Source organism: Jaculus jaculus, chromosome 18 (genome assembly GCF_020740685.1).
Source record: "Jaculus jaculus isolate mJacJac1 chromosome 18, mJacJac1.mat.Y.cur, whole genome shotgun sequence".
NCBI lineage: Eukaryota > Metazoa > Chordata > Mammalia > Rodentia > Dipodidae > Jaculus > Jaculus jaculus.
In genome coordinates, this window is record NC_059119.1 from 34,344,555 (window position 1) to 34,361,782 (window position 17,228).

The window sequence follows — 17,228 nt, forward strand, 5'->3', positions numbered from 1 at the left end:
AAGAGACAGAGGTAGGAGGAGAGTTTGAGGCCAGCCTGAAACTACATAAAGAATTCCAAGTCAGCCTGGGCTAGAGCTCGAACCTACCTTGAACCCCCCCCCAAACAATTACATAAATAAATAAAATTAATAAAATTAAATAATGAAAACAAATTTTTTAATGTCATAAAAATACAATAGAAATATGTATCACCATACCTGATTTTTTTAATTTTTATTTATTTATTTATTTGAGAACAACAGAGAGGGAAAGAGCGAGAGAGAGAGAGAGACAATGGGCATGCCAGGGCTTCCAGCCACTGTAAACGAACTCCAGATGCATGTGCCCCCTTGTGCATCTGGCTAACATGGGTCCTGGGGAACTGAGCCTCAAACTGGGGTCCTTAGGGTTCACAGGCAAGCGCTTAACCGCTAAGCCATCTCTCCAGCCCATCCATACCTGATTTTAATCTATACCACAGAGCCATAGTAACAAAAACAGCATGGTACTGGCATAAAAGCAGACATGTAGATCAATGGAACAGAATAGAGGAGCCAGATGTAAGTCGGGTGGCTATAGCCATCTGATCTTCAACAAAAATGCCAAAAATACTCATTGGAGAAAAGACAACCTCTTTAGCAAATGGTGCTGGGAAAACTGGATATCGGTAGACATCTGTAGAAAGATGAAAATAGATTCTTCTCTCTCTTCATGCATAAGAACTAAGTCCAAATGGATTACAGACCTTAACATCAGACCTGAAGCTCTGAAACTGCTAGAGGAAAAACATACTGGTCTTGGCAAGACTTTCTGAATACAACCACAATTGCTCAGTCAATAAAATCACAGATTAACCACTGGACATCATGAAATTACGAAGATTTTGTATGGCAAAGGACACTGTGAATAAAGCAAAGAGGCAACCTACAAAATAGGAAAAAATCTTTGCCAGCTATACATCAGATAGAGGATTAATATCTAGGATATACAAATAACTCAAAAAAATTAATAATAAAAAATTAAACAAGCCAATTAAAAAATGGGCTATGAGCTGGGCATGGTGGTGCACACCTTTAATCCCAGCACTCGGGAGGCAGAGGTAGGAGGATCACCATGAGTTCAAGGCCACCCTGAGAATACAGAGTAAATTCCAGGTCAGCCTAGACTAGAGTGAAACCTTACCTTGAAAAACCAAAACAAAGCTATGGAAATAAATAGAGAGTTCTCAGAAGAAGAAATACAGATGGCATATAAGCATCTAAAAAAATGTGGCATGGTGGCGCATGTCTTTAATCCCAGCACTTGGGAGGTAGAGGTAAGAGGATCATTGAGAGTTCGAGGCTACCCTGAGACTACATAGTTAATTCCAGGTCAGCCTGGACCAGCGTTAAGACCCTACCTTGAAAAACCAAAACAAAAAAATAAAAGTCCTACATCCCTAGTCATCAGAGAAATGCAGATTAAAACTATATTGAGATTCCATCTCACTCCTGTCAGATTGGCTACCATCATAAAAACAAATGACCATAAGTGCTGGCAAGGATGTGGAAAAAGAAGAACCCTTCTACAATGTTGGTGGGAATGCAATTTGGTACAGCCATTGTGGAAATCAGTGTGAAGGTTCCTAGGACAGCTAAAAATAGATCTACCATATGACCCAGCTATAGCACTCCTAGGCATATATCCTAAGGACTCATCTCATTACTTTAGAAATACCTGCTCAACCATGTCACTGCCACTCAATTCACAATAGCTGGGAAGTGGAACCAGCCTAGATGTCCCTCAACTGATGAGTGGATAATGAAGATATGGCACATTTATACAATGGAGTTCTACTCAGCGGCAAAGAAAAATTAAGTTATGACATTCGCAGGAAAATGTATGGATGTGGAAAGGATTATACTAAGTGAGGTAGCCCAGGCCCATAAATCCAAATGTTGCATGTTCTCTCTCATATGTGGATCCTAGCTACAGATGATTGGACTTCTATGTGAGTAGGAAGCAAACTCAGTAGCAAAGGCCAATAAGCTAGAAAAGTGCTATAAAGTGAACAGAAAGGAAGGGGGGGGGGTCCTTAATAGGATGGTATTATATATATGTAAGTAGAAGACTAGATTAATGTGGGTGAAAAGGCCCAAGTGAGGTCAGGGGAAGAGATTGAGTAAAGGAAAGGTGGAGGGAGGACTAATCAAAATATAAGAGGATGCAAATAAATCATATGGAAACCTACTTTTTTGGACAATGAAACACTCAGGAGCTGTACACTGTTGCTAGAAAATTTTCAGTGCCAGAAATGGGATACCTTCCAGTGAGTTGTTGGCCAGGGAGGTCCCTGATGCCCCCAAAACATTATAGGCCATTGCCGAGGCCCTTGGTTTCCCACCAGAAATAGATGGTAAGACACTGTTGCTGAAGACGCCACATACTTGGGCTGCAAGGCCACTGACAAATCCTGCTGGAACTGAACTGATAACCTCTTCCATGTAGGCCAGCTGACAGAAAGATGGAAGAAGCCATTCTGCATGCAGTTCAATGGGAGAGAGAGAAATCACCAGTGAAGATACTGAACAGTGGACACTGCAAACCTTATATTTGGCCAGCCAGGCCAAATGAGCCAACAGATGTAATAGTGGCACATCTGTCATGGTGGAAACCAACTGCCCTCTAATTGGACTGGAGGCCCGCTCCACGGGAGGGAATACATCCCTGATACTGAAAACCTATAACAGGGGGAGTCACAAGCCCTAGGAGTGTAACTGCTGCTGTCTGGCTTTGCTCATCAAACTTCCCAGTAAGCACTTCTCTTAATGTTCATACCCACGTATTAATGCTACTCTCACTTTTGGTAGAGAATCTTCTCTTTTCAGATGGCAGTGACCTTGGGATGATTCAAAAGGCATCATGGTGCTGGAAAGAAGTGACAGGAGTGCTCAGCACTGAAACATCTCTATCACACCTTCCAAGGTTCAGGGTCCATTGTGGAAGGGGTGGCAGAAACAATGTAAGAGGCAAAGGAAGGGTAGGACTCCTTACAATGTGCTCCACCCAGACATAAAATGGCCTGGATATCCATGACTTCACAGTGCTTGACACTACCTACACAAGACCATCATAATAGGAGGAAAAGATCATGACATCAAAATAAAAGAGAGACTGATTGAGAGGAGGAGGGAATATGATGGAGAATGGAATTTCAAAGGGGAAAGTGGGGGGAGGCAGGGCATTACCATGGGATATTTTTTATAATCATGGAAGTTGTTAATAAAAAAATTTTGAAAAGAAAAAAAAATAAATAACAAGAGACTGATAGAGAGTGGGAGGGGATTGATGGAGAATGGAGTTTCAAAGGGGAAAGTTGGGGGAGGGAGGGCATTACCATGGGCTATTGTTTACAATCATGGATGTTGTTAATAAAAATAATTTGAAAAGAAATGAAAAGCATTAACTAGGGGCTTTGTAGATTCTCTGGACCCATGTTGGACTTTTTGCTTGTTTGTTTGTAGATGTAGAGTCTCATTCTAGCTCAGGCTGACCTGAATGCCAGAATTAAAGGCATGCCCCCCACTCCTGGCCTCATTACCTTCCTTCATCCCCCTCCACCACTCACATTCCACCGAACCCCTTTTTCTTTTAACTAGTCCCTCTTCCATTTTGATCCTCTCCCCCATCCTCCATCAGCCATGTTGAAATGTTGATGGGCTCAATATTACGCAGGTCGTCACCATGTAACAATAGCTGCCTGCTGCCATGAAGTCATGAATGCTTTATGTTTAGAGGATGGCACCCCAAAAGTGCTCCACCCCACTCTCTGACTCTTACATTCTTTCCACTCCCTGTTCTGCAATGTTCTCTGAGCCTTGGCGGGAGTGCTAGAGATGTGTCATATATATTTATTTGTAGAGAGAGAGAATGAGAGAGAGAGATGAAGAATGGGCACGCAAGGGCCTCCTGCCAACTGTAAAGAAACTGCATGCACCACTCTGTGTATCTTGCTTTATTTGGATATTGGGGACATGAATTTGGGGCACAAGTCTTTGTGAGCAAGTGCCTTTAACCAATGAGCAATCTCTCCAGCCCCTTCATATATTTTTAACAGAAAAATGTATGATTAGATAACTGGTCAGAATTTTTTAAATTCTTTTGTTCACATTTATTTATTTATTTGAGAGCAATAGACAGACAGAGAAAGAGGGAGAGAGAGAGAGAGAGAGAGAGAATGGCCACACCAGGGCCTCCAGCCACTGCAAACGAACTCTAGACGCGTGAGCCCCCTTGTGCATCTGGCTAACATGGGTCCTGGGGAATTGAGCCTTTAACCAGGGTCCTTAGGCTTCACAGGCAAGTGCTTAACCGCTAAGCCATCTCTCCAGCCCCAGAATTTTGTTTTTGAAAAAAGTATTTTTATTTATTTGCAAGCAGAGAGGTGGGGGTGGGCAGTGAGGACAGAGAGAATGAGTATGCCAGGGCATCTTGCTTCTGTTGTTAAATTCCAGATGCACGTGCCACTTTGTGCATTTGGCTTTGTATAGGTACTGGGGAGTTGAACCCAGGCTGGCAACCTTTGCAAGCAAGCATATCTAACTGTGAAGCCATGCTTTCAACCCCAGAATTTCTCACTTTAGCCCAGGCTGACCTGGAATTCACTATATATTTCCAGGCTGACCTTGAACTCACAGCAATCCTCCTACCTCTGCTTCCTGAGTGCTGGGATTAAAGGTGTGAGCTAGTATACCCAGCCAGAAATTTTATAATTTTTTCTTTATTTTTTATTTAAAAAATAAAGCTCCTGAGTGTTTCATTGTCCAAAAAAGTAGGTTTCCATATGATTTATTTGCATCCTCTTATATTTTAATGTGTGTGTGAGAGAGAGAGAGAGAGAGAGAGGAGGGGGAGATAGAGAAAATGGGCACACCAGGGGTGCTCTAGCCACTGCAAACAAACTCCAGATGCAAGTGCCACCATCTGTATCTGACTTACCTGGGTACTGGGGAATCAAACCTGGGTCCTTAGGCTTGGCATCTAGTGCTTTAACTGCTAAGCCATCTCTCCAGCCATGACCTTGGAACTTTTCACGTGAATATGTCCCTAAGAAAACAGCGTTCTTGTCTGTATATCATTCAATTTTTTTTTATTTTTTATTTTTTTTGTGGAAGGTGTTGCTACAACCTGAGGTTTTTATTACAGTAGCAGGCTTACTTTTTCATATCACTAAATATCAACTATTATTGGTGTGATAGTTAAGGTGTTGTCAACTTGATCTGTTTAGTAATCCACAGAAATCCCTTTCGGGTGGGTCTTGGAGGTGGCCTTCCAGTGTGGACTGAAGACAAGCGCGGACTGAAGACCCATGTGGATCGAAACCCAGCGGCTCCTCAGGAAGCCTCCAGGCCTTTCAGTGCCATCTGCAGTGGCTGATCGGGACTTCTGCGGCCTCTGGCCACGTGGACTGAGCAGCTACCAGGTTCCTCGGGCCTGCAACTGCTATTGGACTACCTACTGTAAGATAATCCAATAAATTCCCTTTTTAAAATAATTAATTGTAGCAATTCTGTTTCTCTAGAGAACCCTGACTAATACAATCGAAAAATCCAAAATTGGTGAAGAAAAATTCAGCAGTACCAAGTATCTTGGCCAGTGTGTTCCCAATTGTTTTGAAATCTGGTCGTTTTTCTGGATCTTCCTCCCAGCAGCTTTTTACAACTAGATATACCTGCAAGGGAAAAATGGTGAATTACTTCAAACTCTAGCAAGATAGATTCATGTCCTAACCTCCCCTCCTCTATGGGAGTCATGAAGGCAGGGAATATCTCACAAACGTATGTGATGGTGACTGTTAGGGTGCGGCGAACCCCCTGACCAGCAGGAGAAGAACGACCAGCAAACGAAGATCCTTCTTGATCACACTTTATTGGAGAGCCTCTTGGTTAACAGGAAAGCTGATGGCGAGGGGCAAGGGGTGCAGGAGTGTAGCTGCTTTTATAGGGCAGAAGACTATGGGGCGCCTGCTGATTGGCTGCCATAGGCTCACCCACCCAAACAGGAGCCACGGGATAGGCTCAGGACAAGGTGCTGCCCAAATAAGGAATTGTTTACCTCAAGACTGGCAGGAAGCTAGCGCCATTTTGTAATGGCGTCTGCATTAGCCCCCTGCAGTGGAGTTGTTTACTTAAAGACTGGCAGGAAGCCAGCGCCATTTTGTAATGGCGTCTGCATTGGCTCCCTACATTAGGGCAAGTGTACCATTCTGCATTTTCTTTTATTTCTTTATTTCTTTTTTTTTCTTCTTCTTCTTTTGGTTTTTCAAGGCAGGGTGTTGCTGTAGCCAAGGCTGGCCTGGAATTTACTATGTAGTCCCGGGTTGGCCTTAAACTCACAGCGATCCTCCTACCTCTGCCTCCCTAGTGCTGGGAATAAAGGCGTGCGTCACCACACCTGGCCCCATTTTGCTTTTTCTGATGTATCCTATCCATCATCACTTTCACTAACCAGTCATCCCCCTGGGTGAAATTAGTGAAAACGATGCATGAGTTTGCAAGAGGCTGGACTCCTGGTAAGGATTATATGCTTTATAGCAGTGTGCAGGTTTATGTCAGAGAGGATTAAAAAAAAAATACTGGGGCTCTGTAAATACAAGATAGATGACAGTCCATAAGTGATTCTTTCTCGGTGCCCCCAATGACCACTAAAGAGAACCGAACATGTATGCAAGGGCACGGAGCTTTATTTGGGTCTTAAGCTTGGACTCTTGACTTCATTAATGCAGTGGATCCGTACAAGAGCCCCGAGCAGCAGGAAGGCAGGCTTTTTATAGGAATTTGCACAAAGTAGGGGGCGGGGGCAGTTACTTGATTGGTTGGTTTAAACAGTAACTGTACTTGTATTCTTTTTGATTGGCTGGGGCAGAGAGGCAAAAGGAACAAGTATTGGGCATGCCTGGACTTGTCTAGGGACTGACTCAGGTCCTCTGCCTAAGGAGGAATTTGAAACTTAGGCCTAGCTGGGGCAGCACCTTATTGAAGCCTGTCATGGTGCCAGTCTGGTTTCCAGGTCTTTCAATGCCCAGACCCTAAGTGTTCTGACTTGTGAACATAATGTTTCCAATTTTGCATAGGCAAAGACAACAGTATACTGTTTCCCATGTGATTGTAATGCGCAGGTGTGGTGGACAAAGAACAGACAAGAGGCCTATGGCCCCTCATCTCTGGCACCATAAGCTTGTGTGTGGCAAGCTGGCTTTTATCATGTGGATGGGTATGGAGTGTGTACATGTGCATGCACGTGTGAGGGGGTGCATGTGTGTGGGGGAGCATAAGTTTGCAGGTCCATGTGGAAGCCAGAGAGAGATATCAGGCCTTCCTCAGTCAATTCCAACCTGACTCTTCAGACAGTCTCTCAGTGAACCTAGAGCCCACTGATCTGTTAGAATGGCTGGCCAGCAAGGCCAGGGAATCCTCTGTCTTCACATGCCCGGTGTCGGGATTGCAGGTGTGTGCTGCTGCGGCCAGCGTGTTACGTGGATTCTGGGGGTCCAAACTCAGGTCCTCATGGTGGTGTGTCATCTTGCTTACTGAGCTGTGTTTGTGGCTTTTGGTTTTTCTTCACCCCAACCAAAAACATGCTTATAAATGATAATTGCATGCATCCCTTTGCCTGAACAATTACCCGTGAAGTGAAGGGACAGGTGTCACAGCCACACTGGCTGCTTATCTTCTTAAGTGATGTCCTTGCTTATAGTCTTCCCTAGTGATGCCCCTGCCTTGGTGAGTGACCTGCAGAAGACCTTGCAGCCGGTTATGTGAAATGCAGACTGCTCTGTGAGCATTGCCAGGAGCCTCTATTCCACTGGTACCAGTTACTGCCCATGATGTCTTTGACTCATTTCCAGTTTTAGAACCATCCAATTATACCAATGAATGGTATAAGCTGATAATGCTTTGGGGGGAAAGGTTTTAGTCACATGGAGACACAGTCAGGCCTCTCTATCTGTATCTGTGGGCTCTGCTTTTGCCATGGGTGGATCTGACCAGCTGCCTGTCAAAAATATTCACGATAAACATCGAGTCTAAACACTGAATAGGGATAGACGTTTTTCTTAAAAAACACAGTGTAATGATTATTTCCAGAGAATCTGCATTGTCTGTTTCCATATGGCTTATATATAAGTAATCCACAGGTGGCTTCAAGCTCTTGGGGGGTTGTACATACATTATCTGCAAAGGCTCCAACATTTTATGTAAGGGCTTTTGCATGCAAGGATTACAGTGTTTGCAGGATTTTTTTTTCTTTCTCTCTTTTAAAAAAAATGTTTTATTTTTATGTATTTATGAGATAGAGAGAGAAAGAGAGAGAGAGGGAGAATGGGCATGTCAGGGCCTCTAACTGCTGCAAACAAACTCCAGACCTATGTGCCACCTTTTGCGTCTGGCTTACATGGGTACTGTGGAGTCAAACCTGGGTCCTTTTGCTTTGCAGGCAAGTGCCTTAACCATCTAAGCCATCTCTCCAGCCCCTCTTTAAATTTTCTTTTTTTTTAATGAGAAAGAGAGAGAGAGCGAGACAATGGGTGCACCAAGGCCAGCAGCCGCTACGAATGAACTCCAGACGCATGTGGCACCTTGTGTAGTTGGCTTATATGGATACTAGATTCAAACCTGGGTCCTTTGGCTTTGCTGGCAAGCACTTTAACCACTAAGCCATATCTCTTTCTTTCTTTCTTTCTTCCTCCCTCCCTCCCTCCCTTCCTTTTTCTTTCTTCCTTTCTTTCTCCCTTTCTCTCTCTCTCCTCTCTTTCTTTCTGTAGGGTCTCACTCTAGCCCAGGCTGATCTGGAATTCATTCTGGAATCCAGTCTGGCCTTAAAGCCACAGCAATCCCCTGTGCTGGGACTAAAGGCGTGTACCACACAATTGGTCCTCTCTTCTTCCCTCCCTCCCTTTCCTTTCCTCTCCTCTCCTCTCCTCTTCTCTTCCCTTCTTTCTTTCTTTCTCTTTTTCCTTCCTTCCCTCCCTCCCTCCTTCCCTTTCTTCCCTTCCCCCATCCTTCCCTCCTTCCTTTCTTTCTTCCTTCCTTCCTTCCCTCCTTCCTATCTGATAGTGCTGGGTATTAAGCCCCAGGGCTTTACATATGCAGCGGGTCACATACACTGGCTTGCTTGGGCCACTTTCAGTTTATATCTGCTCCTTCAGCAGTTAGTATAGCCTCCCCGTCACTGTCAAGGCCTCCATATCCAACAGCATTATCACACACACCCAGACACTGTTAGGATGAGGAGCCAATATGTCAACCCTCTTGGAAAGCTTGCACTGGATTCTGTCCTCTTCGTCCCCTTTTCAATTTCAACTTCTCACACCTGACTTTGCTCTTGGCACATGAACCCTAAACTGTGGCCTTCTAAAGTATCCAGCGACTCCCTAGTTTAACACTTGGCTCTTTCATGAACTTGACTCAGCATCATCGGCATTCTTCTTTCTGATTTGATCATACCCGTCAGAATGCCCAATTCTGGGCTGGGTAGAAAGGTGTTTGATTACAAACCCTGACGGCCCAGATTCCATCCCCCAGTACCCATGCAAAACCAAATGCATCTGAAGTTCATTTGTAGTGAAGGACTTGGGAAAGAGAAATTAAAAGGAAGAGCCCATAAGGAATCCTTACAGGTCCAAGAGTGGCCAGCACTGACCAGTGGGGAGAGCATGGAGCCATTCCATTGGCTGGCCTCCCTTGGCACATGTTGACCTGAGGATATCAGGGTCATAACCTTCCCTCAGCATCCAGAAGCATGCCACTCCTTCTCCTTGCCAATAAATACATAAAAGCATTTCAAAAACTAAGAAAATAAACTGGCTGTCATGGCACATGCCTCTAATCCCAGCACGTGGGAGGCAGAGGTAAGAGGATTGGCTTACGTGGGATCTGGAGAGTTGAACATGGGTTCTTAGGCTTTGCAGGCAAATGTCCTAACCACTAAGCCATCTCTCCAGTCTAAACCTGTCTTTTTTTTGTTTGTTTGTTTGGTTTTTCAAGGTAGGGTCTCACTCTGGCTCAGGCTGACCTGGAATTCACTATGTAGTCTCAGGGTGGCCTCGAACTCATGGCGATCCTCCTACCTCTGCCTCCCGATTGCTGGGATTAAAGGCGTGCGCCACCACGCCCGGCCTAAACCCTTCTTTATGTCACTTCTTGCCAATTATTTGGTCTCAGAAGTGAGAAAAGTAATATGCATCCCATATTTTAATAACTAATACAAATCCCATAATTTAGTTTCCACTGAAGAACCCACCAGATTTGGTAGTTAGGACAACAGAGAATCAAGGGAAAGACAGGAAATGGAGAATATTGGAAAACACTGAAATCTCAGATTCCATGTTTCTACCAAAGAAGCAGAGTCTTGTCACATCTCCATCTGCAGGGAGAGAAGGCCTTACCTTCAGGCTCCTGTGGTCGGTCTCACTGGTCTCCAGAGGAAAGATCTTTTCAGGGGAAATGTGGGACCATTTCTTCTGACCAAGTTCATTATCTCATTTGTATTTTCTGTGAAAGGAACAGAACAGTCAGTAGGTGTTTATTAGTATCCACTCTATCTCTATTCAGCTTCTGGATGCTGAGGGAAGGCTATGACCCTGACATCCTCAGGTCAACATGTGCCAAGGGAGGCCAGCCAATGGAGTGGCTCCATGGTCTCCCCACCGGTCAGTGCTGGCCACTCTTGGACCTGTAAGGATTCCTTATGGGCTCTTCTATTCTTCCTTTTCATTTCTCTTTCCTAAGTCCTTCACTAAGACAGTCTTTCCATATAATAAGAGTGAATGGCTGTGCAGACTATAGTGACTCCATTTTGTTCATGTACTCTTGTTGACCTCCTGTTCCAGGAATAACCACAAGGTATTTCCCTGTATCTGAGCCAACCAATAAGGAATCAGATCCCCTCTCAGAACATCCTCTATGCTTGCCAACATCCGGAAACCAAAACAACTAGCTCCTTAACTACAGTTACATAGTTAGAAAGCATCCCACCACCTGGAACCCACCAATCCTGTTAAAGGCCACCCAATTCCTCCCTGAAACTGTTACTTTGTTTTCTCAGCACCTGGTTATGGCTTTTTCTTTAAAAAGCCTGTAAGCTACTCCTTTGGGGTCACAGAGTTCCAGCTCCTGAGTCTGGCTATGTCCCTGATGGATCAGCTGACCCCAACATTTTGGGGGCTTGTCTGGGATAGCTCAATTTTTGGGGAAAGAGACCCCTTGTCACGGGCTGCCAGTAAGTACTTTCAGGTTACTCTCTCTCTCTCTTTTTTTTTTTTTTTTTGGTGTCTAGACAATCTGGGGCTGAAAGGAGAACAGGCAGACGTGCTATCGGTCTCAGAGCTGGAGGGGACTGGGGTACGCCTTGACCCCTCCTCTGGCCATTGGGTTGTGCATCTACTACCTTTTGGGACTGGTTTGGGGTCTCTGGTCACAGGCAGTCCCCAGCACAGTGCTCTTCCCTCTGTTTTGTGTGGCTGTCTTCTCGTTACTTTCATTTCGTTGCTGTCATCTTTGTCATCGTCCTTTGTTTTTCTGTCTCCCTCTTCTTTATTTTAACAATGGGACATTCTTCCTCTCAGCCCTCAAACCCCCCCCCCCCCACTTGATCTTGTTCTCTCCCTCTTTAAGGATTTTCAGGAAGCTGCAGCAGTTTCGGCAGCCAAAGCGAAACCTGGAAAACTCTGGACCCTCTACTCCCTTGAGTGACCTGCCTTCCAGGTTAGCTGGCCACCAGAGGGAACTTTTGACTTGAACCTGGATTCTTAAAACCCAGATGGTTATTTGTGGCCACCCCAGCCACCCGGACCAAGTACCCTATATTGTTCCTTGGTGCTACCTCCTCTTTGACCCTCCCTCCTGGTTAAAACCTCTGGTTCCAGGCTGGAGAGATGGCTTAGCGGTTAAGCGCTTGCCTGTGAAGCCTAAGGACCCCGGTTCGAGGCTCGATTCCCCAGGTCCCACGTTAGCCAGATGCACAAGGGGGCGCACGCGTCTGGAGTTCGTTTGCAGTGCTGGAAGCCCTGGTGTGTCCATTCTCTCTCTCTCCCTCTACCTGTCTTTCTCTCTGTGTCTGTTGCTCTCAAATAAATAAATTAATTAATTAAAAAAAAAAAAAACAACAAAAACCTCTGGTTCCTTCTACTTACAAGTCCGCCATCCCCTGTCTCCTACCCAGGAGGAATAAGAGGAAGAATCGGCCTCCAGATGTACTCCCTCCCTCAGGCTCTCCTGAGGAAGATCTCCCCCTCCTTATAATCCGCAGCAAGGCCCCTCCAGGGCTGAGCTGAGCCCATCTCTCCAGCCCTCATCTTCCATTTCTAAGGCTCTGGATCCCACTGGGGGGCCCCTCCAAGTCCCCTCCATACCCGTTCAGAAAGACCCCTGTCCCCTGACTGTGGTGGCCCTTCCTCTGTGAGCTACTGGGTCACCTGATGATGATGATGGGAAGCAGTAAAACACTTATTTTCCCTTTTCCACCAGTTTCCTATATAACTAGATACTTCAAAACCCTTCTTTTACAGAGAAACCCTAGGCTGTCATAGACCTCCTTGACACTGTCCTCTTTATTCAAAAACCTACCTGGGAAGACTTCCATCCATCAGCTCCTCCAGATTTTGTTTACCACAGAAGAAAGGGACTGTATTCAGAGAGAGTGCTGGAAACTGGTCCCAGGGCAGGATGGATGTCTGACCACTGATGAAGTCTGCGTTAATGCTGCTTTCCCGACCACTTGCCCGGACCCAAGAGAATGGAACCCCAACTGGCCTAAAGGTAGGGAGCGGATAAAAGTCTACTGCCAGGTTCTAATGGGTGGTCTCCAGGCTGCTTCTAAGCAGCCCACAAATTTGTCAAAAGTTAGGTAATCCAGGGGAAGCATGAGTCTCCTGGTCCCTTCCTGGAAAGATTATGAGAGGCTTACAGAACCTATACTCCTCTGGATCTGGAGGCACCAGAAAATCAGATGGCCTTTGTTAGCCAGGCCACCCTGAATATTAAAAGAAAACTTAGGCATCTAGATGGATTTGAAGATAAAAACCTCTCGGGATTAGTTGCAGTGGCTACTAAAATTTACAACAACTGGGAAACCCCAGAGGAATGACTGACCAAGGGACTAGCTAAAGTCCTCTTGGAGGCAGGGGTAGGAGCTAAGAAGGGCCTCAGGGACTACAAAGGAGGCCAACCACTTAGGGGGATCAACCACAGCTTCAGATGCGCCACCTCTTGGCCGCCCCTTAAAAAGCACCAGTGTGCCTATTGCAAGGGGATAGGCCACTGGAGGGAGAATGTCCCCAAAGAAACAGACAAGTGAGCTCTGGGAACCCACCAAAGGTCCCAGAACTGGCTGGACTGGATGACTGAGGCCGATGGGGCTCCCCTTCCCTCCTCGAGCCTTGAGTAGCTTTGAAAGCAGCAGGGCAACTGGTCCACTTCCTGGTGGTTCTAAAATTATCCATGGGACCCCCCTGTTGGAGAAGGAGACCTGGATCCAAGGAGCAACGACCACCAACCTATACCCATGGACCACCAAATTCTCGGGGGATCTAGGAAGAGGTAAGGTCTCTCACTTTTTTATGGTTATCCCCGATTGCCTGTACCCACTTCTGGAAAGAGACTTGTTGAGCAAAATGAAGGCCCAAATTCACTTTACTGGGAAGGGGGTGATGATCTCCCCATGGCCTGAAGTACCTTATGTCTTGGATGTCAAAATGGAGGAAGAGTATTGCCTCTTTTCCAACACATTGACTGTCAAGCCCCAGGACTTTTTTTGCCTCAATTACAGTGGCAAACTCCTGAAGTCTGGACTGAATCCAACTCCCCAGGGTTGGCAATTTATCAGGCCCCTGTGATTGTGACCCTTAAGCCTTCAGCCTTACCTGTCCAGGTAAAACAATACCCAATGACTCCAGAGGCTCGCCAAAGGATTTGCAAGCATATACATAGACTGAGACAACACGGTACTCTGTTCCCCTGCAAGTCCCCTTGGGATATACCTCTTCTTCCATTCAGGAAACCGGGGACAATGGATTATAGGTCAGTATAAGATTTGAGGGAAATTTATAAAAGGGTTGAAGACATTCACCTTATGGTGCCTAACCCATATACCCTCCTGAGCTTACTCCCCCAGAATTATAGGTTTACACTGTCCTAGACCTAAAGGATGCCTTTTTTTTAGCCTGCCGCTGGCTAAAGCAAGTCAACCACTCTTTGCATTTGAATGGCAAGACCCTGAACAGGATTTCAGTGGCCAATTGACATAGACTCATCTCCCTCAAGGAAAAATTCACCAACTATATTTGATGAGGCCCTACACTGGGATCTGAGTGAGTATCGTGCCTCCCACACTGAGGTGAGCCTCCTCCAATACATTGACGATTGCTTGCTGGCTGGTATAAAGACCAAGAAACTTGCTTTCAGGCCACTAAAGACTTATTGCAAACCTTGGCCACCTTAGGCTAGAAGGTGTCTGCCAAAAAAGGCCCAAATTTGTGCCTCAGAGGTTACTGACCTGGGTTACATATTAAAGCAAGTGAAATGGTGGCTGTCCCCAGCTCACAGACTATCCTTGGGATCCCGACCCCAAGGACATAAAGACAATTACGCAAATTTCTAGGTTTGGCCGGTTTCTGTAGACACCTGGTTTTGCAGAAATGGCCCGATCTCTTTATGGAGCCACTCAGAGTAATGAGAGCTCTTTTGCTTGGGATGAGGCTCAAGATTAGGCTTTCCAGGATATTAAAAAGTTCTTCTTGAGGCACCTGCCCTTGCCCTTCCAGATGGTCACAGACCTTGGGGTGACAAACCCTCCCAGCTCTTTGTGGATGAGTGGGTGGGAGTGGCTAAAGGGGTAACTGACTGAAAAACTTGGCCCCTAGAAATGACCTATGGCCTATCTGTCCAAGAGACTGGACTCAGTGGCCGCTGGCTGGCCATGTTGCTTACGCATCATTGCTGCCACTGCCCTTTTGGTAAAGGATGCAGATAAACTGGCTCTGGGCCAGCCATTGACTACCACCACCCACTCTGTTGAAGGAGTTCTCAACCCCCCCCCCCCCCAGACAGCTGGATGACAAATGCCAGACTCACTCGCTACCAAGCCTTGTTACTCAATCCCTGGAGGATAATCTTTCAGCCTTCATCTACCCTTAACCTGGCTACCTTGCTGCCCAACCCTGACTTGGAGAAACTGCATGACTGTACAGAAGTACTTCAACAAGTCCAAGGAACTAGACCAGACCTGACAGATGTCCCCTGGAAAGACCCGGACATGGTTTTCTTCACAGATGGAAGCAGCTTTGTTCAGGATGAACAAGGTATGCTGGGCAGCTGTGGTGACTCTAGATGAGACTGTTTGGGCTACTGCTTTGCCCCCGGGAACTTCAGCTCAAAAGGCTGAACTTGTGTCACTAACAGAGGCAAATTGAGTGATGGCCAGGGGGCCGGCATATATACTGACAGCAGGCATGCCTTTGCAACGGCACGTGTTCATGGTGCCGTTTACCATGAATAAGGCCTGCTCACAGCAGAAGGAAAGACTAAATAAAAATGAGGGGGCTGAAAAAAAATGAGGGGGCTGAAGAGATGGCTTAGCAGTTAAGTGCTTGCCTGTGAAGCCTAAGGACCCTGGTTCAAGGCTCGATTCCCCAGGACCCACGTTAGCCAGATGCACAAAGGGGTGCACACATCTGGAGTTCATTTGCAGTGGCTGGAGGCCCTGGCACACCCATTCTCTCTCTATCTGCCTCTTTCTCTCACTGTCTGTCGCTCTCAAATAAATAAATAAAAATAAAAATATTTAAAAAATAAAATAAAAATGAAATCCTTGTTATCTGCCCTCTGGCTACCAAAGAGGTTGGCGATAATTCACTGCCCTGGCTACCAGAAAAGAGATACTCTGGAAGCACGAGGAAATAGGCTGGACGATCATGTTGCTAGAAAGGCAGCCACGGGAGATTCATGAGACCTGTTGGCCACGCTTCCAGCACCAGCCCTGCCGATGTACCAAAGTATATGGCTCAAGATGACCAGGACTTTAGTACCCTCAACATTCCTACACTAAAAAAGGATGGAGGTATACTAAAGAGGGACAGAATCTTGAATCAAAGGTTTGATTTAGTCACAAGTCAAAGGGAGGGGGGATGAAGAGCTGTGCAGACTATAGTGACTCCATTTTGTTCATGTACTCTTGTTGACCTTCAGTTCCAGGAATCACCATAAGCTATTTCCCTACAACTGGCCCAACCAATAAGGAGTCAGATCCCCTCTCTGAACACCCTCTATGCTTGCCAACATCCTGAAACCAAAACTAGTCCCTTAAGTACAGTTACATAGTTAGAAATCATCTCTCCACCTGGAGCCCACCCATCCTGTTAAAGGTCACCCAACTCCTCCCTAAAACGGTTCCTTTATTTGCCCAGCACCTAGTTGTGTTTTTTTTTTCTTTATAAAGTGTGAAAGCCACTCTTTCGGGGTTGCAGTTCCAGCTCCCCAGTCTGGTTGCAACCCTGATCGATCAGCTTTGTTTTGCCTTGGCTTTAATAAACGTTTTTCTGGATTTTTCTGGATTTTGTTGAGTTCGAGCAGTCTGCTTCATTACTTGCGTGACCCCTGACTCAACAAAGAGATCTGAACTCATGATGGAAATGAGAAAAAGTGAAAGCAAAAATATACAACAAAAAGGAAAAAAAAAACAAAAACAAAAAACCTTTAGAGGCAAAATGTTAATTTTGAAATCAACAATGACTGCAGCAGATTTCCAAGTAACCCAATTCCTCTTGCATGTCTTCCCCTAAAAAAATGTTTAAGTCCAGGGCTGGAGCTTTTTAATTTAATTTTATTATTTATTTTTCTTTTTGAGTTTTCGAGGTAGGGTCTCACTTTAGCTCAGGCTGACCTGGAATTCTCTATGTAGTCTCAGGGTGGCCTCGAACTCAAGGTGATCCTCCTACCTCTGCCTCCTGAGTGCTGGGATTAAAGGCGTGCGCCACCACGCCCGGCTTTTATTTATTTTTTTGATGTAAAGTCTTGTTCTAGTTCCGGCTGACCAAGAAGCCACTATGGAGTCTCAGGCTGGCCTTGAACTCACGGCCATCCTCCTACGTCTGTCTACCCGAGGGCTGGGATTAAAGACCAGAGCCACCATGCCCAGTTCCGCTCAGAGCTTCCAGTTAACGTCATGTCGCGCGACAGGTTGCTTTGCGGCTCCGGTAGCCTTCCGACTTGCTTTA